Below are 27,417 nucleotides of genomic sequence, written 5' to 3'. Positions count from 1 at the left end.
AATATATTACTATTTTATATCTCAATTGCACAATGCAAGATGTTGAAGACTTGCCCATTAAATTCACTTCGCCCGCTCCGTAATTTGTAACATTGTGATGTAACACAGAGTTAATGGTTTACTTAGAACTTTATCGTACGCCAAAATGCTGCAAGTTTTGTGCTTACTTGTCTAAAAGTAGGCTACACCTTATTTAATTCTTAAACTTTGGGACCAGTTGTATGTCAAAAACTTCGCTAGAATCACGTATAACACGTATGAATAAAACAAACAGCAGCAAGAGGCTCATTAAATTGAAGTTTTCCTTCTTTGCTTTTAAGTTGCACACTTTTGTCGTAGATACATTTTGGGTGGATTTGATTCATGAAGGTCCGCCGGTCCGCAAAATTTGTTTTTAAACTTTACCGGTCCGCAAGCTAAAAAGGTAGAGAACACTGTACTAGACTGAAGAAATCGCAACGCTTTGAAGAGCGTAAATGCTATGTTAGGTGAGCCCAAGTCAGTCAACAGCTAAACCAGGTACAACGCGGGCTATACAATTTATCCCGCCTTTTCCAAATGTTACGCTTCGGCGCGCTCGGTACACTTTGCTGGCTAAAAATACAATTCTCCACGAAGGGCGAGCTAGAAGGGCTTTTGTGATTCAGTAAAATGTGATTGCAATCTCGTCGTATTCTCGTAAATGATAAAGCAGTGTTGAGAGACTTTTTGTTCACCATGTGTTCAGTAATATACGGACGCAACATTGGAAACCAGCATATAAGGGCTGTCCAGCCATACAAAATAAGATGAAATGCGTGTTGTGTATAAAAGTTGACTTTCTTGTAAGATTTAAATTCAGACATTTAAAGTTTGTTGGAGGTGTTTTGTGCCAATGCTTTGAATAATGCGTATGTTATTTGTTTTATAAAGCATTGTTTCTCACGATAAAGCAAACACTGTACAAAAACTTTTACAAAATTAAAGATGCCTAAAAGCAAATTGTCGCCATGTTATGCGTAGAGAAAAAAAACTTTACTCCACTCAGAGCACAGTATAGAGATCAATTGGGTGTAAAACCTAATATTTAAAAAAATACTTAGAATCTTGATTTATGACTTTTGTTTTTTTTGGGCCTTTGGTCTAAGGCTACTAATTGTAGCTTTTTGTTATCAAACACAAATATTTCATCTGAAATTAATGTTTAGACATTTATTAACTTTAAATCAAAAAGGCTTTTTTTGTGCAACGTCAAGCTTTTAAACGCCAAATGTACGATTTGGCTCGCAACGAAATGATTCAATCTATTCGTTAAAATATCTTGAAAGCAACGATGATCTTCGAGCTAGTTAGTTTTACCTTCGCCAACCGGCCCCTGTAATCGGCGCAGCAAGACCTTACAGTGATCCGAGTCGTTCCGTTTTCTCCCGAGCTGCGCATGCGCAGTATCTTGTCGCACCCGATGCACTTTACGCACATGTTTTGCAGGCATTCGAGTCCGAGATCCCGGTCGCCGTGATTTCTTCTGCAATGCCGGCATCCGCGATTTCGTGGTGTTGATGTGCTCGACAGCGACGTCGCGCGGCTTGTGATTTCGGGTCGTTGCGGACACGAGGTGTCGACGCTGGCACGATTCTTGTTCGACTTTTCGCGAATCTTCTTTTGGTTGACGCTGTTCAGAAGGTAGCCGGCACCCTTGGCCATAGTGTATATTGCGGCAAATCAAATACAGTTGCGTTCAAAACTGTCAACGCTGAACCCTTTTGAGGGGTTTGCTATAAACGAAACTTCTGAATGAATAAAGAAAATATAAGTAACGGTTCTGAGAAGTCAAACAACGAGACTACAAGCGATTTTCAACATTCAAGAATTATTTAAATACTTTAACTACAAACAACTAAAAGCTCTTTATATCTTTTTATACAACTGAACGGTAATTAATAAGAATTCTGTCTGGTGTTGTCAAATTCCATGTTCGTTATACATAACCTATCACTTGACTGACAAAAGGAAATTTCGAAAACAATTCGTTCTTACTTTATCGCATTTCTACGATAGCTGACTGAAGTCATATACAGTTCTTTATAGCGTAATTAATTTTCCAGTGCCGACATGTGTTGCAGATTATTTTTTATAAGTGTGTGTAAATCGATTGTTATGATTTTGTCTTGTGAGCACTTAAATCCTTTGAAGTGCGATTAATAATTAGATTTTTTAATCTGTCAATGGTTTTACTGACTACTTGATTAACTTAAGCAATACCTTAACTACAATGACATTCAATTTTATACCTGCACGCTAGAATGACGAGAATTCAAAAGAATAAGTTTCATTCTACAGAAAACTGCGTGAGTTTAATTATTGGAACTAATGAAAAAACAAACAAGTATTGCAATAAACGCAAAAAGCAGATCAGCTTTATTAAGTTTCGGAATGTTTTCCGATGATTTGTTTTGCATTTTACAGCAGACAATGTTGGAGCATTTAAAGTTTGACATCTCTCTTAATGAACTACTTATGATTTACATTATTAGTACAACCCAACATACAGGACTAGCGACCCATAAAACTATGGGCCAGGCTTTATGCATACTTTTTAAACAGCAGAAGTTTTCTTAAATGCAATTTATCGTTGTTGAGAGCGATACCTATCACATATTAATGACGTCAAATTTATTACAAAATAAAAAGTTATTTCACGAAATCACCCAGGCTAAAATGTACTGGTTAAAACTTAAAGCAGATAAAGTTAATTTAGTTTGTGCTGGAAACACTAAGCTGTTCAAAAATCTTCAAACTCAAATTCAAATATCATAAATTTAGATCGAAATTGCTTAGAAATGCTTAAATCCACGTTGATCCCTGGTTTCTCGTCAAGTTACATTAGACGACCTTATAGACTAGATCTCGACATATTGATGCGAAAATTTGCAATCAGACATTGAACAATGCTTGGCCTTGGATTAGAAATGCACGATTTGATATAAATTCGATTGTATCGATTTTTCGGTTGTAACGACATTTTGGGCAACCCCACCAAACCACCATTCAAGGTCACTATGCATATCGAGGGAAAAATCATCAATTCTTGATTTAGTTGTAAAGGACTTGTGAATAAATTAATTTGACATCTACAGTTAAAAACTAGTATTTCAACAAAACCATTTTTAAAAGAATAAGCTTACTGTAGGATTTTTGCATACCGAAATAAATCATTTTTGTTGTCAAGTAATTCGAGGCAGTATGTGCAGCTCTAATGTTTAAAATAGATAAAATTACCACGAAACATTCGCCTTAACATTGTAACTAAACATGACTAAAGTCATTAGGTTTCGAAAGCTTGAATTATTCGAAGGCCACATCCAACATGCTGATATCTCGTGCATTACCAACATAGCAGTTGGCAGCGGTGCCTAAGGGTGACATTGCCGTATGACGTACCATATGCCATTTGAATACATTGTGAGGTGCCTTTAAACCACAGAAGTCCCTGCAGAATTCTACTTAAGCTAGATCGAAATGTCTGCAGAGCCGTCGTATTTCCTATGAACTTGACAACAGTCGTGTTTTTTGAACTGATTTCAGTTGAAATCGTTTGGTCAGCACTTTCTGTCATTATAACCCCACGTCATTTGGGTTAGCTGTCTATCCAAACGTGCGTGACTCAAGTTTCGTAGTTGTTTTTTTAATGAAAATCATAAAACCCGACATGATGATCCATGAAACAATAAGACAGGGATTGCATTGGAGTATGATGGTTGGAGGTAGTAAGACGTAATAAGAATATCAAAGCCCATACAGAAGTAGTTATCCTCTTGAACGTTTCGAATAACTCAAGAGATACCTACTTCTGTATGGGCTTGGATATTCTTATTAGGGATTGCATTGTTTTGCAAAAAAGAAACTTATTTGAGTTAGATAATTATATTAGTCAATTAAATTCAGAAAGACCAAAGAAAATGGACATGTCCCGTAAATGTTTATTTTATTGAAATCACGTTTACATAATGCGGGTACCGGCGTTGAATTATGTGTTATTGTAAGCCAAGAGGCATTAAAACGGAAAATATATTGCAATATTACAGATTTGTTAATTGTTATTATTGTGTCATTAGAGTTGATTACCTTCTCTGTTTTTTTATGCAAACTGCATTTGCCCTGTAATTTGCGGTCCCTAAAAATTGGGTAGGCAAAATGAATATCATATTTTATTTGGAAACTGTGCAAATCGGTAGCGCTGCCAATAGAACAATAATCTACATAGCACATTGTGAACCGGTTTGTTTTAAATATCCAAACAATGCGGGTTTTGAGCGATTTAACTAGGTGTATCAAAAATATTCAGTCCAGATGACAGCAAAAAAGAAGTTACATATAAAGTCATGTAAGTGTTCAAAATACTCTATGACCTATCAAACAGCCAGTCATAAAACAGAACACAACAAAAACTGCAATGACAAATTTTACAACCAAATAACTGTTCAATCTTAATTTAGACTAAAAAATTACAATTCATAAACTTGGAGCGATGTCAAGAAGGATGATGAATATTAAATGTACTTAGAATACCGCTCTTATAAAGTCGTAGATTTTAAGAATAATTTCTTCTTGCCTTACGTACGACTGAAAGCAAGGTTGTCAGCAAATTTCACATGTGTGTTTTCTCAAATCAATGTTTATTCAGGCGTCATAGCCTGGAATGAAATGAAGTACTTTGGTTCTGACCCAGTCTGACCCTGGCTGCCACACGTCTGTTACTTTTCTCGTGAAATGATTCCGCATTTGCAGTTTTCGCTTTGTTTTACGCTGCTCAGGGTCAACTGAAACACAAACTGGCGCTTGTCTATCTTGCCACTTTTTTACAGCGACAAAACGAGTTTTTAAAAATGAAATTGCAAGCAAAAAATAAAAATGGGAGAATAATTATAACAATGCTTGACCCACCCGAACCAAAACGCTCGCAACGAAAATATAGAAAGTCAGCAATATAAACTCTGGGACGAAAATGTGATAGGATTCTAGACCAGCGCCTAAACAATATTTTCCCGTCGATTCTATTAACGCAACAGTCACATTTAGCTAGGTTTAAATTCACTTTTTCTACTATATCTATAATGTAGTAGGCACAACCAGCCTTTACCGAAATAAAATACAACACGAGTAAACCGATTAATTTAAAGCAACGAAATCTCTATTCTAATGGTCCAGAAACCATTAGAATGGTTCAGAAATCATTAGAATATGAGATTTACTTTATTTTAAAAGATAAATCCCATATTCTAAGGTTGACACAGCAATGACCTGGATGATTTAAACAGCCATCATTGACGTAAATGAGCAAACTATACGGTTTGGTGTTATTGCGCTGTCAATGCGTTTTTCACGATTTTTATACGTGATGTGACCCATTGGCATTTATGTGTGACACGGAATCGTTACAAAGTAGAACTGAACGTGCTATAATGGCGGCTCAAACGCGTTAAAACCTCTACCTACCTGTTGTTTTTTACCTTATTCATGTTGGCCTCTTAGCAACTGTCTCTAACACACAACAAAATAGCCAGCATTACAGCCAATAAAACATTCCAATGTACAAGACTCACTCAACAAACTTGCATTATTCACATGCATTCCGCGCCTTCGCCAGACACGATACCACACGGCAAACAACAGAATACTCTAGCAAAGCTAGCAATTCAGGTCAGAACCTATTAAAAGATCTAAAAAGATATTCATATTTCGCCAGCCAAGGTTATCTTAATTTTAAATGAATGCCCTTGCTGGCTAAATATATAACAATCTTTTAAAATATTTTAGTGTCTGACCTGCAAACAGCAACGAGACTTGGTGTGTCTTACATGCGGTCAAAGTCAATGGGACAAAACAGTGTCAGAAGAAGTAGCAGAAGCAGAGCCGTTTCAAATATTGATTTCGAATAACTTGCGCCCGGCGCCAGGAGTACCAGGGCGGGGAAAGTTTTGCACCGAGTCGGCGCCGGGTCCCAGCGGGCCAATTTCCAAGGACTGGTAAATTTAGGGCTGCCAAGCGCGCTTGATTAGCTCGACTCCTTGGCTTTCCAGACGACGTGGTAAGTTCCAATCAACGGCAAGAGGAACGCTAATTGATTTCGGGCGTTAATGATCCTCGCCTGGCCTCTGCGTAAAGCTGACGCACCCAAGTCGCATTTTGGCACTATTTAATTTATCGTTTGTCGTTTAGGCGCCGGCGTACTTTTTTAATTCGATTGCCTCTACGTTTTGTTATTTCTTTCTCTCGATTGCTACCTTTGTAAATAAGGCGGGATTTTTTCTACAATTTAAGCGATTATAGTCATGGGCAGATCTAGGGGCACCAACAATACTATAGTTTTTGCTAGCTTTAACTTTATATATGCAAAAAATCACCTAATACAACTACACCTAAAAGAAATATTTTTTCCATGTTTTCACCAATTACATTTTTAAAGGGCGTAATATTTTTAGATTTGCATGGGGTGCACACCAAACGGAAGTTATAATTACTTTTAAGAGCTTCCAGAAACATTTGTCTGCCTTACTGCCTTAAGAACAATCTACAAGCTACAATTCTGAAAGGTTAACTACACTTTGACAGCAATCACTTTGATACCCCTGTGCGTTTTATAGCTCACGAATCGTTGCACACTCAACAATAGCACATAACAGTTTTTAAGACTTTACCCAAAGCTACTTAACCCCTCTGGCTTAACAATCAATAGACGACAGTTAAAAATCAACCTACAAATACACTATTCCTTTATGAACCACCTGTAAATAGCAATTACCTCTTGCGGTCTAGACTGTAATTACCACTTTCTTTGTATAGCTTCGCATTCACACATGGTATAACATGTGTCTTCAAAAGACCTCTCGAATAATAAACACACGCAAGGCGACACGTAGCTCTTGCGATGCAAATGTAAACTAATAAAAACGATTTATGTGTTTTTGAACAGTCAAATTTAGAAGCATATTTTAACAGTTAGCCTATCGTCTGGAAACGTTAAACAGGCGTGGGCCGCACGCGTACATTTTTGAAAGAAATAAGCTTTGTAAAGTTATGTAGACTTATAATACGATTTAATTCAACAACCAATATTTTTTACAAACTTTATATGAATTGATGTAAAAGAACAGGGGGACAGGATTATACGTTTTACACCTATTCGTAAGGTGATTGAACAACACAAAATGCTTTGCTTAAAATTCCTTTGTTAGAGTAAACCAATTAATTTTCTAAAGACTAGGGATCACCTGTCCTAAAAAGTAAGGCATTGATCAGTTCTTGAATTCGTTACCTTAGAATGTAATAATCTAGTAACTCGTTGAAAGTAAATCCGGAGGGTCTGCGGTTTGCCTTTAATTTAATTTAATACCACCTAAAAACATCACTTTAAAATCCACCCCTTGCAGCAGCGTCTTATCTGGCTTTTGCTGAGCTATTTAGATTCTAGAACTTTTTAAAACCTTGGCGTTTTTTCGCTCTACTGCATAATCGATACTACTGATGTGCAGTGTCTGTTGCCACTCTAAAGTTGCAGTTTATTGTATTTTTCGGGCCGGCATTTATCCACAAGTGGTTACCAGCCGAGTGACTAATGCTAAAACGTTAAGCAAACCAGACGGTGCTGCTGTACAGCCGAAAGCGAAGGCAAAGTGCACAAAGCTTAGAAAGCTCACACGGATATACGAGAGACGAGACGCTACCCAACCGTAATGAACTGTGTTCGAATCGATATTGGGTATACGAACAAACTCAAGACGAAGTGTGAACATTGTCCATGCGCGGATATGTTCAACGGGGACGTTTAATCTGCCCTCTTTTGAGATAGCATTCGGATCACGTTACGGTGAAAATCAATCAACTCGTCCCTGCAAGCCTGGAGCATGCTTTTTTGCCGCCTAAACTCACAAAAAGATGAAAAACACTCTTACAGCCGTTTTTCATAGCAGCCTAGTGACCTTCTTCTCACTTACTAGGAACCACTTTACAGCGCTGTTTTTCTCGTTTCGAGGGAATACATTATTTACTTTATCCCCGAATAACGTTTTTCCCCTTACTTTTTTTGTATGCGTCGATTTATGCCCTTGATTTAAACCCATTCTGAGCGTTTTGTTTTGTTCCTATAAATCTGCTTTATTCCTAAAAGCTTACAGGAATAATTCATGAAGTACAGAGCATTGCATTTTATAGCAGGTCATTCAAAACAAACTGATAATCTGGCAATTTTATTGGCTGACCTGACTCAAAGCTTGATTGGAAAACAAGTGACAGCTAACTCCAACCGATGTAGGCTAATACCCGAAATACTAATTCGCCGGGAATAGTTTATTCTCTCGTCCTTCGTGGCACATTAGGTCTGCCGGGAAAATGGATTACTGAACATGATCCGTCAGTTTTCAGTCGGGGACAGAAATGTGCTTTACAACAGTCGCATTACAGAGACCGAGGTGAATCGTATCAAAACGATTCGCCGCGCTTACGTGAATCGTGGTTACGTTATTTTCCGTTAGGCTTGCTTCTGCCCTTGAAAGCGTTTTATCGATCGGCCGAAAATTTTAGACGTGTTCGTAAACTAAGAATCGTGTACAGCGTTTTTGAAAATTCCTAGTCGGAATTGGAAGTTTCTCGAAACTGGAAAATTGCACTGTGGGGCCTTTAACAGCCAGAGGTGTAACACAGGACTCGAAAACGTGCCGAAAACAATTTCTTTAAAACAAGAGATATACATAAATATGCTGTTCCTACCAGGCATAGTATATTTAAAATAGGTCCGTCTGGCAAGAGATATACAGTAGCGAGCCAAGAAAGTGAAAAGGCGTCCTCATTGCAACACAATCCTATTAGCAATTAAACGAAATAAAACAAAACTATTTTTGGAAAAAGGGAAAGCCGAACGACCACACTTTATTCCAAGAGCACCCACGAAATCGCTTTCTCCATGAACGAACCGATGCCTGACAGGAGAGTTTTATTTTAAAAGTGCTTTGCCGAGTGCAAAATCGATGATACTGTCACTCGTTTTCCAAGCTGAGCTGCCTATTCTCAACCCCCGCTCCAGCGATTTCGGTGGCGAGTTTTGGTGCGTGGAACGGTTCAATAAATTCAATTATCACCGGCTCAGCTCAAGCGAGAGCAGTTAGCGTTTTCGGCGGCGCAATACCGTTTGACGAAAAGCGCCCGGTCGCGAAAAGGCTGAAGAGCGATTTTGCTTCAGCAAGAAAGCGGAAAAAACCTTGCCCTACCACCGGGGCATTTCAAACTGCTGAAAACCACCCCGTTGTTTGTGAACATAATCTTCATTCGTTTCTGTGGTTAGCAATATGTTTTGTGGAAAAATTTTGAAACTCGGACACCTTAAACTCTTTTAGCTCAATTACATTTAAAAGGTTGAAGTCCAAAAGTTATAACAAATCCATTCTGTTTAAGTATATATGGTCAAATAAAAATGATTGCTTCACCGTTTTCAGGAAACGAAATTGACTGAAGTCCTCGTACACTACAGTACAGTAATCAAAATTACAAACGCCATTTTTAATCAATCTCTTTAATTTCGATATTCAGAATTACACGTAAACGACTCAGAAAAGATTGTTGTTTTTTAATATAGAAAAGGCCTATATAAACAACTATTTCTGAATGAACGCATTCGCAAATATGCAAGTAATCTCGACCTTTTTTTTTTTTTCTTTTTTTTTATGGCGAAGCGCGAAAATTTGAGTTTTTACATGTTTGGGCTGATATATTTCCTTAAGAGGGTCCGGAAAAACACACATCTTACTTAGCGATGATGGGTGCACAAAGTGTTCGACGGATGTTGAAATGCGACATTAGACTCGATTATAGTCTCAGAAAAAACATAAGATTAGGCCTACATCAAATAGCCTACTGCGAGTTCTACACGTTTTGATGATAGTCGAAACAATTGTTTTAAATTAAGGCTACTGAAATTGAGAATAAGTGGTGGGCCGCACGTAAACATCAGGCGGGCCGCAGTTTGGACATCCCTGGTCTAGCCCTTCTGAAGCTGCTTTTTATCAACGATTGCAGCTTATTTTCTAGATGCCCTGCTTGCATCTTTCATCGACAGATTCGGTGAGACTGCGATCGCTTTCGGTGTAGGTTACTCTAGTTTCAAGTTCAACACCGTGCGTATTAAATTATAACAATTATAAGATTTAAAACTGGCGCCTATCAGTACTTTTCGAACAGAATTTGGACCACAGAAAACTAGAGAAATATTTTGTAGTGGTTATTAATCACAACAATTCTATGTCTGCGTTTCATGAAATTGTAAAGTAAGTTTTTCTACATGAAATAAAACATGATCACAAGGTCAATTGCTTATTTCAGAGCCGCGATTTGATCTACCTGTACACTTTGCAATAATCGAAAAACACTAGATTAACTGGTTCTCTTCTTCTCTTTGTATTACCTTGTGTGTTATTTAAATATTCTATTGTTGGTTTCGTCGACTGAACTCGCACGAACGTACAACACTGGATGATTATATCCGCAAAGCTACACATACAAAAACTATGTGTAAAACCGGCCCCGCACGTTTGTCACAGAGGCAAAGCTGTCTAAAAGAACATCTCTTCTGGATTCTTGCCCATCTGTTAAAGCGTCTGTCTTTTTTCCGCCATCCCGACGCTGATTGGACAATCTAATTTCGATTTCCAGTTCCAAGCCTCCTGAAGAGGTTTGCTGCGCCCGTGAAAATTGTATTATCCAGTCTGTGGTTTGCCATTGAACGGATCATTTCCCTGCTACGGGGAGATTGCTCTTTCCCGCTAATAGGCAAATAAAATGAAGCAAAGGACGTCTAGCAAAACAGCAGGTTGCGGCGTTAGGAGATTTTTCATCTATTGTGAACAATCGTGGAGGGGTTTAACTGCGATTTGTACCATGTCCATGCGTTTCCAGTTGTTTCGATTTAAATTATATTGGTTGTTTAGTATAGTTTCCTTTTTCAGGTTCGTTTGATGAATTAATTTGACACCTGTGGAAGCTTGTCATTTTATGTCGAACTTTTTCGACAGATAATTTATATCGATTTTGTGCAATACGGACCAGTTTGAATAGTATGCGGTGTCGCAATGTATGTATGGTTTTCTTTATGTGTCGATAGTCCAATAAAATCAATTCTGAAATACAATAAAATTTAATCTCGCAATGGATTTCCTTATATTGCGCTTCAGTTTCGAAACTAATGCTTAATTGCATGTATAGCTGCAAGTGTGATTACATTATTTCAATTTAAATCTCGCAATTTACTAAAAAAACCATCACAACATCAAGGTGTCTTCCACATCCATCGAACAATATACCACATTTGTCAAATATAATCCTTTGACGTACTTATTACACAAAAAACATAAGGCAGGTCTTGGCTCCTTGATATCAAAGTCATCGTTGAATATAGCCCACTGTATTTTTATCACCCAAAAGAATAAGTACAATACAATAGAATTTTACTTTTGAACAGACGACTTTTTGGACAAATATACGCATACACATACAAAATAACAGCAAAAGCAACAAAAATGCAAGGCAAATCTGCTTGTCAGATTCGCACCTTAATATTTGTTGCTAAAATAATAATAATATAATTATTTTTATTGTTTATATTGGGATCTAAGCCTGTCACAACACTACATTTTAAGCAGAACTGATGATGCAATTTGCGTAACTTTTGTTTTAGATCTTTTTTAACCTAAGTGACTTTGTTTGGATCATAATATTCGTTGTTTCCCTTGAATTTTTCAACAGGAAACACTGATAACAATAATAAATGATTAGAATTAATTTTGGTCATAGAAAAGTCATCAGTAGTCACCATAAAGTCAAAACTTTTAAATTATATGCTTCTGTTAACAAAATAAGCAAGAACGCAAAGTGCCAACGAAGGACATAAGGGCGTATTTCAGTCTCCTCCGAGGACCATTTATTTTCTATGGAATATAACACCAATGCTCTTGAAAGAGACAACATATGGTAGATCTACTGTTAATAAAATTATAGTTGTGCAGAATCAAGTTAAAATATACATACTTATTATCCTTATTTTTAAATGATTTAATTATTGTAATACCCGGCTTTCACTCGTGTTAGGTTCCATAAAACGAACCGGCTGCTTAGCGGCACCTTGCGGATCATTTTAATACAAATATCTGCAGGAATATCTTGGTCTAAAGCAGGGGTTCTTAACCTTTTTTTACCGCGGACCCCTAAATTTTTTTTTGCCTTGCGTGGACCACTGTCTGTCGGCAAAAAAATTCCAAAATGACGTCATAAAGTGACGTCACAACACAAATAGACTTCATAAATCTGCTAATTTCGCTCCGAAAATGTGAAAGTGAAATAAAGTCTAAATAGAATTCAGTGCAAAACCGTTTTAATTTTAATTAAACTGTTTTGTTTAAAAAAAGATGACTTCTTAAATATACACTAATATTTCAAGTAGGCCTCCACGGACCCCCTAAAGCTAGTTCGCGGACCCCCAAGGGGTCCATGGACTCCAGTTTAAGAACCCCTGGTCTAAAGGGAATTAAGACATTCAAGCTTTTGAATCCTTTAAAGACTTACAAAACAGTGTTTTATCTTAGAACTATAGTGTCAAATCGAGGTGATGTATATTTAACAAAGAAGTCAAGATACTTGCTCGCAGTTGTTGTTCGATTGAAATATCCGACACATGGACGCAGATATGAACACTTGCCTTTCTTTTATTGCGCTGCCATTCAAAAAAAGAATTACAAACGTTCTAAAACTTTTCTTGTTCAAAGTTTTCTGCTGAATATTTTAAGATAAATTGCCATCAGGTTTTTGTGACAAGGACAGTGATATATTATTTTTTTACAGGACTTAAAAAGTCGCGTAGACATGGCCTTGACGCCCTATTTCCGTGTTCTCCATGTTTGACTACAAATCACAGTTTTTTTCAATTTTTCAAAAAGTTATTTTTAAGTAACAAACCTTTTCCTCTCTCTTCTTTTTTCTCTTTTTTGATCGCCTGGTGCTCGACGAAGACGTAGTCGATTCGCCGGAGCGTGACGTGGTCACGTGATCACGAATTGTCTGTCCACTGGTGGTCGCCGAAACTGCAAAGACAAAAATGGCGATGAATATATGTGAGTGCTGGTTGTAATTATACGCCAACCTACAGGAAAATAACTTGTTTGTACTTTGGATTACGGATAGAAAACATAATAACGTATATTGAACAACTATCTAAGTGAAGTTTTTCCAGTTTTAAACTGTTTGTCTAATGGCACTTCTTAGGCCTATTAGAAGGGTGGGCAACCTACGGCCCGCCAACGCAAATTATCCGGCCCGCGACCTATATACCTACTATAGGCATGAAGCTATTCCTCATATTTGTTTGCTACTTCAATCGAGTTAAACAATTTTTTTTGCGCATTGTGCAAATCGTATTACTGCTTCGAGTGCAACTTGTAGACCCATATTCAATGGCTAACTGTCATATTTTATCCCTGATTAACAGTCGTTACGGTTGTTGTAATACGATTCGTAAAGTCTACAAAGTTAAAATTTAACGGCCCGCAGACACCATTCTAAGTTGGTTTTGACCCGCGATTAAAAAGGTTCTCAAGGCAACATTTGTGTTAGCAATTTACTGTTTAAGAGTCAGGTTTAATAACGACTTTAAACAGATTAAGAATCGTCAAGTGCACCAATAGAGAACCACTGGCATAAGGAAATTGCGCGATTGCAATTAAATCCCATTAGGCTTCGGATCCGATTGCTTTAATGATATAATGACCTTTAGTTTAATTGACTGCTGAGTACGGTTTATCCGTGTTTTTATGACCGGTGTCCATAATTTAGTAAAACCATTTTACTGTTGATTAACGGTTTGGCCAGTAAAGACAGTCCATTCAAAATTAATTTTGTTTTTGGGCTTTACAAAGTGTCGTACTCAATCTGGAGAACATTGTACGCACAGTTTAATGCAAGATATTTCGATAACTGTAGTGCAATGAATTCAAGGAAACAATCATGCTTATTAAACAAAATAATATATATATATATACATATATATATATATATATACAGTGTACCGCTTACAAAAGGATTTTATTATTTTCGGCTCGGTCAAGTTACTTATATAACTACTCGTTAGCCGGTATTAACATCCTTACCAGTCCATACTTCAATTAAATGTATTGCCCTTGACAAAAACCTATCGCAACCGATCCGATGTTAAATGACGTCATCAATATACTCGAACAAGAAAGATATATACAATTTAAAGACTCAAAGTAATCTTTTCCAGGTTATTTGGCCAAAGTTTGCTTTATCGTTAAAAAGTTTGGTTATTTCCAGTGACATTCTGTCTTGGGTCGCAAATCATAAAACCAAAGTTCCTGCATTAATTTGGTATCGGATCGGCACCGATACCACCCTAGTATCGGACTAGTATCGACCACTTTGCATCCAGTATCGGCTCCGAACCGATATTATTGGACATACCTAAAGTCGTTAGTAGTCTGGGTGAGGTGTCATTGGCAGGAAATATTAAATTTAGAAAGCTTCTTCCTCCTGAAGTAGGCGTCGTTTACACGCTCTGGGATTTTCACACCGGAGATGTCGATCTTAGTGTTGGTGCCAATCACAAACGATTGGTTGATGCGACGAAGGGGAACTCAAAATTTACATTGGAAAATGAATAAGCTTTCATCGCGTACGTAAGCAAATGTTGGCCTAATTTCATGGAAAAAAATGGCTTTTCGTTTCGGTTTTTCAAATGTGCTTGTTAGATCATTGTAATGACGACATTTGGCATTGGATCGGACAACCGTTAGAAAAATCAGGTGTTCTCCGATTGTCCCTATGTCAGTGCTTGTCAACCTTTTTGGAAAGGGTACACACTTTTAATGTTTACTCAAAACGTATACAACCCAGTCCACGCAACAAACCGAATCTGTAGTAATCCTAATCGGATAAGGATGAGCAAGGTTACAAGGTACAGGAAATGCACAGCCTATATTTTTACAAATACAAAATTTCATCAGTCTTTTATTGCGAGCATTGCCTTGTAATTTCTTTTCTAAGTTGTGCGAAGCAAGGTCTTGTTTCGAGAGCTACTTTCCCTTTGACGTCGTGGTTGTTGAATAACAAGCCACGCCACGCCACTAAGTCACGCCAAAATAACAGGTTACTTTAGGTCACCTTGTCGCACGATGTTACACCACAATAGGAATATTACGTCGCTATGGTGAATTACAGATGGTAAAGTAACGCAACTGCTATAAGATAGCTAGTCATCGGCCTATTCTATTGTAATGCGGTATCTGGTACACCCTGCATACACCCCATCAAAGTGGTACACCATTTAAAAATTATTATAGCACACCCCAGGGTCTGGGTGTACGATACACCTGGTTGAAAAAAACTGCCCTATTTTATTATTGTTATTTTTGTAAGTAGCATGATATCCTTTGTTTTGTTACGCTGCAATTGTGAAAATCACACGTATGCAGCCGCGAAAAAAACTCCGTCATCTATCGTGTCTTAGTATAAATGTAATTTTCTGTTCAACGCACCATGCTTAAAAGCTGTCAACTTTAAGTGCCAGCTATAAATTAAACGCCGTCTTCACTCACTTGAATCATTTGTCGTTTCGGCCGGTGACGTCACCATTCCGGTAGATGTCGATGACAATCTTCTCCGAAATTGACGCGACTGGTGCAGCCCTTTGAGAGATAAATCGGTAAAACGGAGTCAATAGATGTTGACTTTTGTTTTACACAAGTGTTTGTGTAGTTTATTCCAACAACAATCCGCAATGATACATATCGTTTAATATGTATAACATAACTTTTGTTATTTATATATATCTTAAAAAAAAAAATAGGGTGATATAAGCAAAATAGTTGGAAAGTGTGTGTTACGGGGCAAAAGCAAACTGTTTTTAAAAAGTTTTTTCCACTCAGTTTTTTGTTACTTAAAGCGTTGTTAGTCGCACTTAAACCTGGTCAGTTTTTCGTTTAAATCTGGTTAAGGAAGCATTAGCAAAAGCGCTTGCGTAAGTTTGTCGGAAAAATCAATGCTGGGTCAATCGATTCGACTTAAAGTTTGCTTTCCGGCTGCGCCTGATTTATTGAATTATTTGATGGGACTATTCGGTTTTAAGGTCACATTCTATTGTCAAAAAGTTTCCAAAAATAAACTCTCAAATTGGAGAAAACAATTTTTATTTTTTCAGTTAGATTTATTGTCGAAAACTACTTTGTAGACTTTATTGGACGAACGTAACACATCAAGTAAACTAACTATTTTTCCTTTTACTGGCAAAGCAACATTTAAGATATTCTATAAAATCGATTTTTTAATCAAATTTATGTTGTTGTTTTTTTGCAAAAAACGCCATTTTATTTAAATACTTATTTGTGCGTTACAATGATTACACTCTTCAATTTAATAATCCACATCTGCTAGACGTATCAGCTTTTTAAAAGCTGTACTGCATATATAACCTCACTGAGAAAAGTAAGGACTCACTTTAATTCAACCAATTGCTTTGACAGAATAGGGAAATACCCTAAGTAGCTTCGCTTGCTGCTGAGCTGGTCAAATCAATGTTCTTCACAACTAAACTGCTAAGTTAAGTACCGTTGTAATTAGGCGTATAACGATTGCAAACTAAAACGTTCTGCACGGCCACGAAAAGTTGCCTGGCACACCCGTGCCCTTTCGAAAGGCAACTAAACGTGATTTGTGAAGAAAACGAAGAAGCTGCCTAACCGCTGCCACGTTAGAGGCCAATGTCAATCTATAATTTCTGGTCGCCTGAATGCAGTGTGCGGCAATTTTCCCGATATCGCAGTGCGGCAGGCCTGCATTATTCATAGCCCAGAGCGAGCGCCGTCTTATCCCAGTTCAAGGGGGTGTTTTAGGGTTTACTTGAAAATAGTAAACAGCTGAGCGTTGTTTTATTTATTGCCGTTTGTTGGGCGATTAACAGGCGGTTCAATTTCGACACGCAGGTGTCAACTTTTTCTTCAAACGACACTATAGGCCGATCAAAGGGCATATCGTTATGGAATTCAAAACCTTTGGCAGCAAGTTTTTGTTTGTCGTTCGTTGTTTCGCTGACGCGTATATATTAATAAAATAGCTGTTGATGGCAACTCGGGTTTTTAAACTTTGAGTTCATTCGGTATTTTGAACTTTGAAGATTATTGCTTATAGTCCTAAGAAGTACGATTTTGACCGTTTTATTATAATGTGCAGTGCAAAATAGTTTGGCTATGATATAACATGAAATCCCAGATGAATGCCACATTTTTGAAACCCGTAAAACAATATTTTTGTTCCATGGTTTGATTTGAGCAAAAGTATACATCTCACGTTTTTATCCTAACCGGCGACGTTATTTGGCATGTTTTCCTGCAACTTCCATCGGGAAAGTTTTCTTGCAACAACTGTCGATCTTGGCGATTAAGGTCCGCTTGCTAATATAATCACTTAAGTCAGTGGTTCTTAACCCTTTTCTTTGCCCCTTGCAAATCACCAACCAATTCTCGCACACCCTTCTAGAATTGCTAAATAGTAAAACCATTGTAGTTTTAGTTTCATACAAGTAACTAATAATACTTGCAACACAATATCAACTTGTGAGTTGGTTTTACGTCTAACTGAGCAAAGAAATAAATTACAGTAATACATTTTCTGTGTCTCATTCGGCATCCCCCCGCCCGCTTGGAACACTTATTGTACCCCTTGGGGGGCGAGTACCCCAGGTTAAGAAACCTGGCTAAAGGTAGGGAGTCGCATTATGTTGGTGGCAGGCGGTTTGGAGCTAAAAAATTTCGTGGTCCCAGACTATCGACACCTCTGCTACATAAACTTGTTCATCGGCGTATCCTAACAAAGTCTTAAATAAGAAGTTTAAGATAATCGCAGTTGACACTATAACATTCGCCCAAATCGTCGATTCTGAATAACAGCAACTTTTTAAATATACATTAATATATATACTGTAAGATATTTTAAATGAACGGCTAGGTTTCCTTAGAGTTTATAATGCATCGCGGATAAAGGATTTGTGTTTTAGTCGGGAAATGTAAATGCACGTCGTAAATCATTTAAGCTCAGGAAAGCTTCCGTTATCTTCAAATTCGTTCCAAAAATAAGAAGTCAGGTATAAAGGAAAATTGCGCAAATTTAAATGTTTAATTTACGTTTAAAAATTTTAAAAAAATAAAAAGGCCATTTTATTGGATCTCACAGCTACAAGGCAGTACAGAAAAACATGAAAAGTTTGCAAGCCAAAAAATGAAAACAGACATCATCAATTCGCTAAAAAAATTCAATAACTAGATTCATTTGTCTAAAATGACATTTTGGAAAGAGTCAGGGCGCCGTCTAGCTTACACAGCTACTTGAAAACGTGTAACAAATAATTCCCAAATCCGCGATATATTTTAGTTTGTATTTAGTAAAATGTCGAAAATTTTAGACTCATTAAGGGCGGTTTTTTTATGTTATGTCCATATTAAAAATAGGGAAATATTTACGCTCTCTGTACTTAATGAATGATAGGAAACTGTTTATTTAAAAGTTTAAATTTTAGAAGAAAAAAATTTTAGAAGAAAAATCGCCACCAAACAATTTAAACACGTTTGCAAATTAATTGATCACTTTTCTCTAAATACTCAGCTGGATTTATAGTAAATGTTGTACACTAAAAATTAGGAGCGGATGTAGCCCGTAACTTTTTTCTGAAAATTTACTTTTTCAGGTAAAATAGCACCGGTAACTTTCGACATCCATTCCAAAGCTAATTCACCTTAATTTGGAGCATAATGCTTGGAGGTTGTAGTAAGACGTAATAAGAATATCAAAGCCCATACAGAAGTAGGTATCATTTTGGACGTTTCGAATAAGTCTTTATTCATTTGAAGATGGTGAAAATATTCGAATATTCGAAATCGTTCAAAATGATACCTACTTCTGTATGGGCTTTGATATTCTTATTACCTTAATTTGAATATCGCAAATAGTTTGAACTGATTATTTGCAAACTTTGTCGCATTATTGTTTCGAATCTTTTAATTTTTGCTTCACCGGCAGCTTACGTTTAGCCCTTAGTTTCTCCCCACCATTCGATTTCATTACGTGATGCAAATAAACAAAAGTTATCTCGCCAAACAATTGACGATCACCCAATTTTGTTCTTAGACATTCAGACTTTGTGTTTTTCACGTACCTTTTATTCTCCGCTCGACGGGTGTTTCGTGTTTTGGCCACAGCGCCGCCTCCGTGTTACGTCGGTTGGCGACGGCCGACAACGGCTGAACGAAAGTGCTGTTCCTTCTGTTTTGCGACACTGGTGGCCGGTCGTGGGGTCGTCGACGCTCACCACTGAAACTACCAGCGAAGCCCAATGCGTCGCTTGGCGTGTACGGAAGTGACATAGATCGATTCTAAATCAGAGGATCGTTTTTTGTTAGAATCAGGCCGGGGTTTGGTTAAAAAGCATTAGTTTCCAGTTTCCAACTCCAGAGTCCTATAGTACTGTAGTAGTGATTTTTAACCTTTTATAAGTCCTTCTATTATCACAAAACCTTCCGTTGCCTTCTTGCTAACGATTTGGAAAGACACTTTAAGTGACATCATAAGAGAGGTCTCTAAAGACATAACGAAAATCAAAAAGAAATATATTAACAGGCTTATTAGTAAACTAAGATATACCTCCTTAAGACTGATCCCCTGGGGGGCCGCGGGCACCCCTGGGGTCCGAGGGCAACCGTTGAGAAACGCTGTCCTATAAGTCTAGTTAGATTAACCGACTCCGACTGCATAGGCCAGTATTCCACCCATTCCCATAATTAAAGTACGGTACATATACAGCGATCCACCCAAAGATGTGTCATAGATCTCGCCCACCTATATAACGTGTTGAAACATATTATGCCAGTTCACCTTTATTATAATCAGCTGTCATGCGGTCTTATCCGTTTGGATATTGCTATACTGCTAGTGCGCACGTAGGACTCGGAACTCAAGCTACGAGTCCGCGTCCGGGGTAACTCTGCAACTCCAGCGTTGCATTGTTGATTAATCAACATCAAAATCGAAACCGGACCACCCTCCAAAGCAGGGCTGCGGAGTCGGTTAAAATAACACCGAGTCCGACTCTGCAGCCCTGCTCCAAAGTAGGAATGTCCGAAAAGTTTAATAAATCGAACAAAAGTCTGACCCCATGTGGCAGTACTCCTATACTAAGATGATATGAGTTTCGATTCCTTAATAATATTATTTATGTGTTTTAGCCGTTGTTTGTGGTCCAATGCTTAAACGAAACGTTTTAAAATATACCATATTGATAACCAAAGGTGTCTATAAGTTTGAAAGCCCCAAAGCAAATTGTAAATAAACAACCTGGTAAAATTTTTAAAAGGAATGTTTTAAAGTATGGCATATTGATAACCAGAGGTAACTATAGGTTGCATAGCGCTAAAACAAATTGAAAATAAACAACCTGGTAATCGTATGAATGCAGGAAATCATCTTAGTTACCATCACTTTTTTTAACAGTCCTAAATAAAAAAGTGAGATTTTGGAAGCAAACTCGGACTTGAGCCTTTTTAAAATTAGATTAAAATTAGAATTAGATCATTTTAGTTTTCCCAAATTAGATTATATTTTAAATTACCGAATTCTTTAAAACCCAAATTTAAACTAGAATTATTCAAAATCAGTTTATAATTTATATTGCAATTTATTCCTATAAGAACGTGAATGGCTAATATTTATGTGATAATTCGTTGAGTTAGAAAACTAGAAATATCTAATTGTCACAGTCTGGTCCGAAGGTGAGAAAAATCAACCTCTTGCGCAATCTCTTCCAGGCCTTAATTGCTTATAGTGTTTGGTTTGCTGGCAGCTCAGTTGAATAAATGGTGTTATATTGTATTGAAGTTAGATTCTTATCAATACCTTCTGCACTTTTCATTTGATCAATTACGCCAGTTGAGCGACAGTGAGAAACAAACACTCTTTAATGCTTAACGACGACATTAGTTTACCTTTTTCTGCGCACCATTGCCGGTATCTTGAGGGACCAAACCACCCGGTTCAGAAGTCCGTTTTCGGATGGCCATATACCTCTGTCGGTCCTGTCTCTTGTTGTACATGGAGCGGTAGACGTGGGCAGAAGTTCCGAACGACATTCTACTAGCTGTTTGTTTTTAATGTTTTGAGAAAACAGTTAAAGCTATAGGAAAACAATTGTATTACTGGTTTGCTGTTGGGCAGTTTTGTGTGGGCCGTGGAGCTGCCTTAAGCAGATTTAATGCTATGTTTACTTTGTAAAGATGTGAAAAATAACTTCGGAGCCGTAATACATAAAGCCGTATACATTAAGCTGTAAAAATAAAACGAAATGATTTGATTTTACAAAACAACAAATCTTATTATGATACATCAATTGCTTAAATCCCGAGCGCCAATGTAAAAGAGCTTTTGTCGCGGTCTTGTCTTATAACGATGTTTTACACTTCGTTATTATTATTTTGCGATAATGCCACATCGTGTCGTGTCCCTTGTGTCCTGTAGTAAAAAAATAATCTACTCGTGGGCAATCATTTTGCTCACGGTTGTAATTCTTTACGGTGGCATTTTTGTGGTCGCTTTTCCACCTTGAATACATCTTAAACTGTTAATCGAACCGCAAAAACAGAAAACATCTACCAGTTGAATTTATTTTAAAAAACATTAGGCTACATGAAACTTTTCAAGCATTAGGCATTTAACTCTCTTTGCCTATGGTACACACAAAATATTTTGGTATATTATATCTACCAGTTAAATTCAATTTTAAAAATATTACGTTAAACTTTTCAAGCACAACCATTAGACATTTAACTCCATAGATATTCTACTCTGCATATGGTACACAACATAGTTTGGAATATTATAAGCTACTAGTCGTCATGCTGAATCTAATACGTGTTAAAGCACTAAAAATTATGTATTACGCTTAAAATCGACTTTTTTCCGCAGGAAAGTCCTGCAAAATTAAGGTAAAATAGCAATTTTCCCTCAAACTGTTTAGGCCTCTTGTTTGAGATATACTGCTTGACTTTAAAATTGACCATACTTTGACACTATGAAAAGTAAATTCCAAAATACGGAAATTACAAGGTTTCTTGAGTAAAAGTCGCATACGCTTTTCCACCTAAGATTTTCTGGTTAAAGTTTGATTAATTTTTTTTTAAATTACACGTTTAGGTCATTAATTGTATCTTAGTGCAATTTTAAGTTGTGCACACAGCATAAGGCACACAATTCAAGGCTAAAGGTAGCTCAACTTTTATAGGTCATTGACAAAAATGAAAGTAGTTGAAACGTTTCTGTTAATTACAAAAATCGCCTAACCTTTTATTAATGTCCTATTTTGCACATTAACCGCAACATGACGTCAAAAAAGAGATCCAAACTCGCAATGTACCTGTCTCCCACTGCATAGCGATAGACCAACTTAATCAAGCTTACCCTTGCGCCTTTCCGTATTTGCAATAGAAATATCCGGCTTTGCTGACCCGAAGTACAGCACTGATATCTGTTTGCACCGATCCAACCCCAGGCCGAAAATTCAATATCAATTTGCCATTGTCGCTTTAAAAGCATGCCGTTGCAAGCCATATATCGTCGTCGTGTCGCCATCGGTATAGTTTTACATAACACAAAATCGATAAGCCCTCTACGACCGGCTGCTTGTTTTTGACACTCACAAGCATAAAGAATGGCCTTTCGTGCTGGCATCGACGCACTGCGTTGTCCCATTAACGCGGCTTGCTGCTGGCCAGCATACGCCGTCGAGAATTCCCGCCTTCTTTAATTGCACGCACATTGATTGCGGGGTTCCAAGTAAAATGTGTAAAACCGACCCCCTGTCGGCTTGGTGCGCCGTGGTTAGTTTTCTGTCGAATTGGAGACTCACGTCGTTGTGATTCGTTTCGTTGTTGAACAATTCGTTCACGATTCCGCCGTATAACTCCCGCGCAAATTGTAACCGATTCTGGTTAATCTCTACAATTTCACACCTCAATGTAACCCAAGCCGGGGACGTTCACCGTTTAACGCCATGTATTACAGATTCCGTTAGCAAATGCAACGGCCATGTTGTTTCGCCAACCCATAGTCTAATATGATGTGGACAGAATAATATTTTTTATTTAGTTTCTACTTTAAGTTTTCTGTATTTTTGCTCCTATATACTTAATGCAATATATACACAAGGACAAACCTTCTCTCTTACGTCTTAATTATTTCAAATATGGGATGCTTTTGTGATGTTTTCCGATCCTTTATGAATATCTTTATTCTTAAATTATTCTTATATGGGTGATCACTGTTTTTGGGACATCGCATGTAGCCTACTGTACAAGTATATATATACATAATTTGGTCACCGGGCAGTAGTGATCATTTCGACGCAAAAATGTCTGTTTTAAAGGTGTGCATATTTCATTTAAGGTCCCTGTAACCTGCATTTCATAAAATGCTGTTTTTACAGCAGGGCGCAGTAATTTTCGTATAGTATGTTTTCTGTAGGGTTGCCAAAAATATATCCTTCAACATTGCAAAGGTTACTATTTAGTATTTTCGTTATCTTAAAGATAGTCGCCGATAGCACAAAATTGGTTCTGTGCATTTAACCCCAAATCCGTTTTTTTCTTAGGCCTACATGGCGGGCAATACTTAACTAGCGGATACGCGTGAAAGACTTAATTTTAATTTTGAATTCAGGCAGCGGAATCTGAAGTATGGCATTTGATTTCATTCTGTTATAGCTGGCGGCTCGTGACAGGAGGGTTGATTTGCATGTGATTTATTTATGAGGGGCTGATCAATAACATATACTTGAGGGTTTGACAACTCGTAAATCAAAATATAGCACATAAGCCACAGTTATATGTCTTTCCGAGCGGAATTTGTAGAAAAACTATTTTTGTTTGCCTCCTACAACAGTGACATTCGATTTTTTCAAAAACAAAAAATAAAACATTCGCGACACCCTTGCTTAAATATAGATCGTTGCTATATTTTTCTAATCTATACTATATGACACTATACCATTATACAACAGCAAGAAATAAGGTACGGTAAACATCATATTTTTATCGGTTTTCCAATTAATGCAGGGCTTTCCGCAATCGCCTGCAATCATTGGCCAGTAGTACGACACCAGAAGGGATCGATCGCAAAATGCACACTGTGTATATCAGGGGTGGGCAATTATTTTGGACCAGGGGACGCAGTGAAAACAGAAGATGTCTTCGGCGGGTCGGATCAAAAAAGGGATTGGAAATACACATACTATTAAGTGTGATTGTATTGTAACGATAGCTATATTAATTGTTCTATGTTTGACAACTGGTAAGAATAGGAAGAAGTAATGACGCATTGCATGTGTAATTCACTCAATAAAATATTCATATTTCTATTAAAAAGTTTTATAAAAAGTAAGCCGCGGGCCGGATTAAATTGCTTAGCGGGCGAGATTTGGCCCGCGGCCATAGTTTTCCCAGGTCAGCTAATAGTAGACATTGTGGTGTATTTGCGTGAATATTTTAACGCATTTTCTCGCTTTGTGTCCATACGTTTGACGGCCTGCTGCATTGACTTTTGTCAGAATGGACATAGCGCATTTTAAAAGGTATATTGAGTCTTTGGTAGCGTAAAGAATCAACAGATATGTTTATTGCAGTTTTAACCTACACAGATCTGTAAACAATTTATTCATAATTAACCGGTAATACAAAAGATACTTTTTTCTTGAGTAAAGTTTATTATTACGTATTTCATAGCTGTAGGCCTACTAGTAAAACGGCACAGTTTGTTGAAATCCATATGGAAGGGATCAGTTAATTTTAAAGAAATCCATTACTATTGCAGAACGGTTGCGGTTTACCATTACTGTATTCCGGTACAGTTTAACTGCATTAGTCATTGGTAAAACAATTTAGCAAACGCGTTAATGGGGCATTAAAAATGCATGGAGTGCAAAACAACTAGCGTAAACCGTTAAGCTGACACCCCTAAAATCGAAATGTTAATGGCCCGATTAGAAAAAAGATATCTGTATGCTGCAAGCGTTCTAAAGTTTCTGCAATTTTGTATTGCATCCGTTTAAACACGAATAAAAAACCTAACACGATTGTCAATAATAAAATTTGTTAAAATATTCCAGCACCCTCTTTCATTCACAAGTCCAGCACATTGCTTTGTCATTTGCGAGGCGAATTAAATCATGTCACACAGGGGTGAAAGTTGGATGAATTTCATAGCGAAACGCTTGAGAATTTTTAGAGGTGACCTCACAGAAGTTACGTCGTTGCTATACGTCTCAAACAACCTTATCGTTCGATATAATTAGTTCACAAATATGCAACTATAAGGCAAGGTGGCCCCCTAGTAAAAAAGGTGGAATGGTCTGGTAAAAACTCAGGCCTAATATTCTTATATGGCTACTGCTTTTACCACATTCATGTTTTCACTCTGTCCTGTATCACTCTTACAAAAGGTTTTCTAAATTACACGTTTTCAACACACATTTTGAAATATCAATCGCTTTTGCGATCATGTTGTTTAGGCTCGGCGTTTGGTTTTTGAAAATCCGTAACTTTATCGGTCGACATGTGGACTAAATACTAAATCTCTGCTCTAGTCACAGAACTAGAAGCACCGGTAGGTCTAATAGTTTGAGAGACGGTTAAAGAACTGTGAAATATAGTATTTGTCCTTCAAAATACGTAAATCATTGCGACACTACATACAACTTGCAAAGCATCATTGAACTTTAACTCCTGCTGAACTGACAGAGATGCTATCAAAGTTTAGGCTAGGATAACGAAATGTTGGTAGAGAATTTTTGTTATCTAATTCTTTTTATTACGGGCAGATATACGCTGTATATTGGATCGAGGACATACAAAGGGATATTTTTTATTTTGAATCTCATTTCTGCCGGAACTTTCCATCTACCGTTAGCCTAAATATCACCTAGTAAAAGCACGGAAAAAATGCGAAACAGAGTCCCGATTCCAACTCCGATTCCGTAGTCTTGCCTAAAAGACCCCAACATATTATCTTCACGTCCGAAAGGCTGTATCGATTCATGTCTGAAGCTCATAAAAGCTTAGGCCACATTGCGTTCGTCTTTTTAAAAAATTTATATAGGAGTTATACTTAAGATACAATGGCCAGGTTGCAAATCTGCATAGAAAATTACATCAACTAAATATATGGCAGTAATTTGTGGGCTATAGACCAGGGAGTCGAACCGTTTGACTTTCCGGTTCAGGTTCGGTTCGGGTTCAAGGATTTTTTCGGAATCCGGTTCAGTTCCGGTTTCGGTTCGGAGTAATTTAAAAGTTCCGGTTCAGCTCCGGTTCGAACATCGTTATTTCACAACCGGTTCATAAAGTTCCGGTTTAGATACAATATAATTTGCGTTAAATCTCAAAATGTGGGTCGATAAATGTAGAGAATAATCTTTGAATTGTAAGTCATTTAATCTAAGTTACGTGACTTTTTAAAAAACAGCAACTCAATACTGAAATATCTAAACAATAAAAAATGAACGATTTTCTTATTCAATATTCATATTTTTTTCATAAAATTTCGAACATTGCGTAACTTGACTCGGTTAAATAGAAGTTGTGACGTCATGGTTGAGCGAGCCGCTTTTGTTTGCAGGTTCGGGTTCGGGTTCGGTTAAGGTTCAGGTACTTTCAAATTATTCGGTTCAGTTCCGGTTCGGCTCCTTAAAATCTTATAAAAAACGGTTCAGGTTCGGTTACGGTTCGGAAAAAATTGACCCAAAACCGGTTCATAAAGTTCCGGTTCGGTTCCGGTTCGACTACCTGCTATAAACACATAGAAAAAAGGAAAACAATGGCATGCAATAATGCATCACTTGAAAAAACGTTGTTTAATTTGGCACAAAACAAAGATTGCGGCACGTACAGCAGGGTAAACAAGTGTCGAGCGTTTTGATCGCAGGTCAGAAAAAATAATCTGCGGGTCGCGTTCGGGCAGTAGTTATACCACGCTGTTTTAAAATATATCATTCTCAAGTCTTTTTCATGGATGTTGAATCAACGCTTGAGTGATTATGAGAAACATTTATTTGATTTGACAGTTTTGTATGAGTACTTTATGTTTTGGTTTTATTGACACTTTATCCAGGTCAATAGAACATATTATAATTTAACATTTATGTTATGTTTTGCTTTACGAAACATATCTTTTAATTTTGTACTTAAACTGGGAAAATAAATTATGCGTTCGTTATTTTGTTTAAAAAAAGTCGAAATTTTACAATTGGTTTGCAAAAAGTTTAAAATTAACCTAATCCAGACCACGAGAAAGGTAAACAGA

This window comes from Ascidiella aspersa, chromosome 4 (genome assembly GCF_963924565.1).
Source record: "Ascidiella aspersa chromosome 4, kaAscAspe10.2, whole genome shotgun sequence".
Lineage (NCBI taxonomy): Eukaryota > Metazoa > Chordata > Ascidiacea > Phlebobranchia > Ascidiidae > Ascidiella > Ascidiella aspersa.
Note: the sequence above shows the minus strand (reverse complement) of the source record.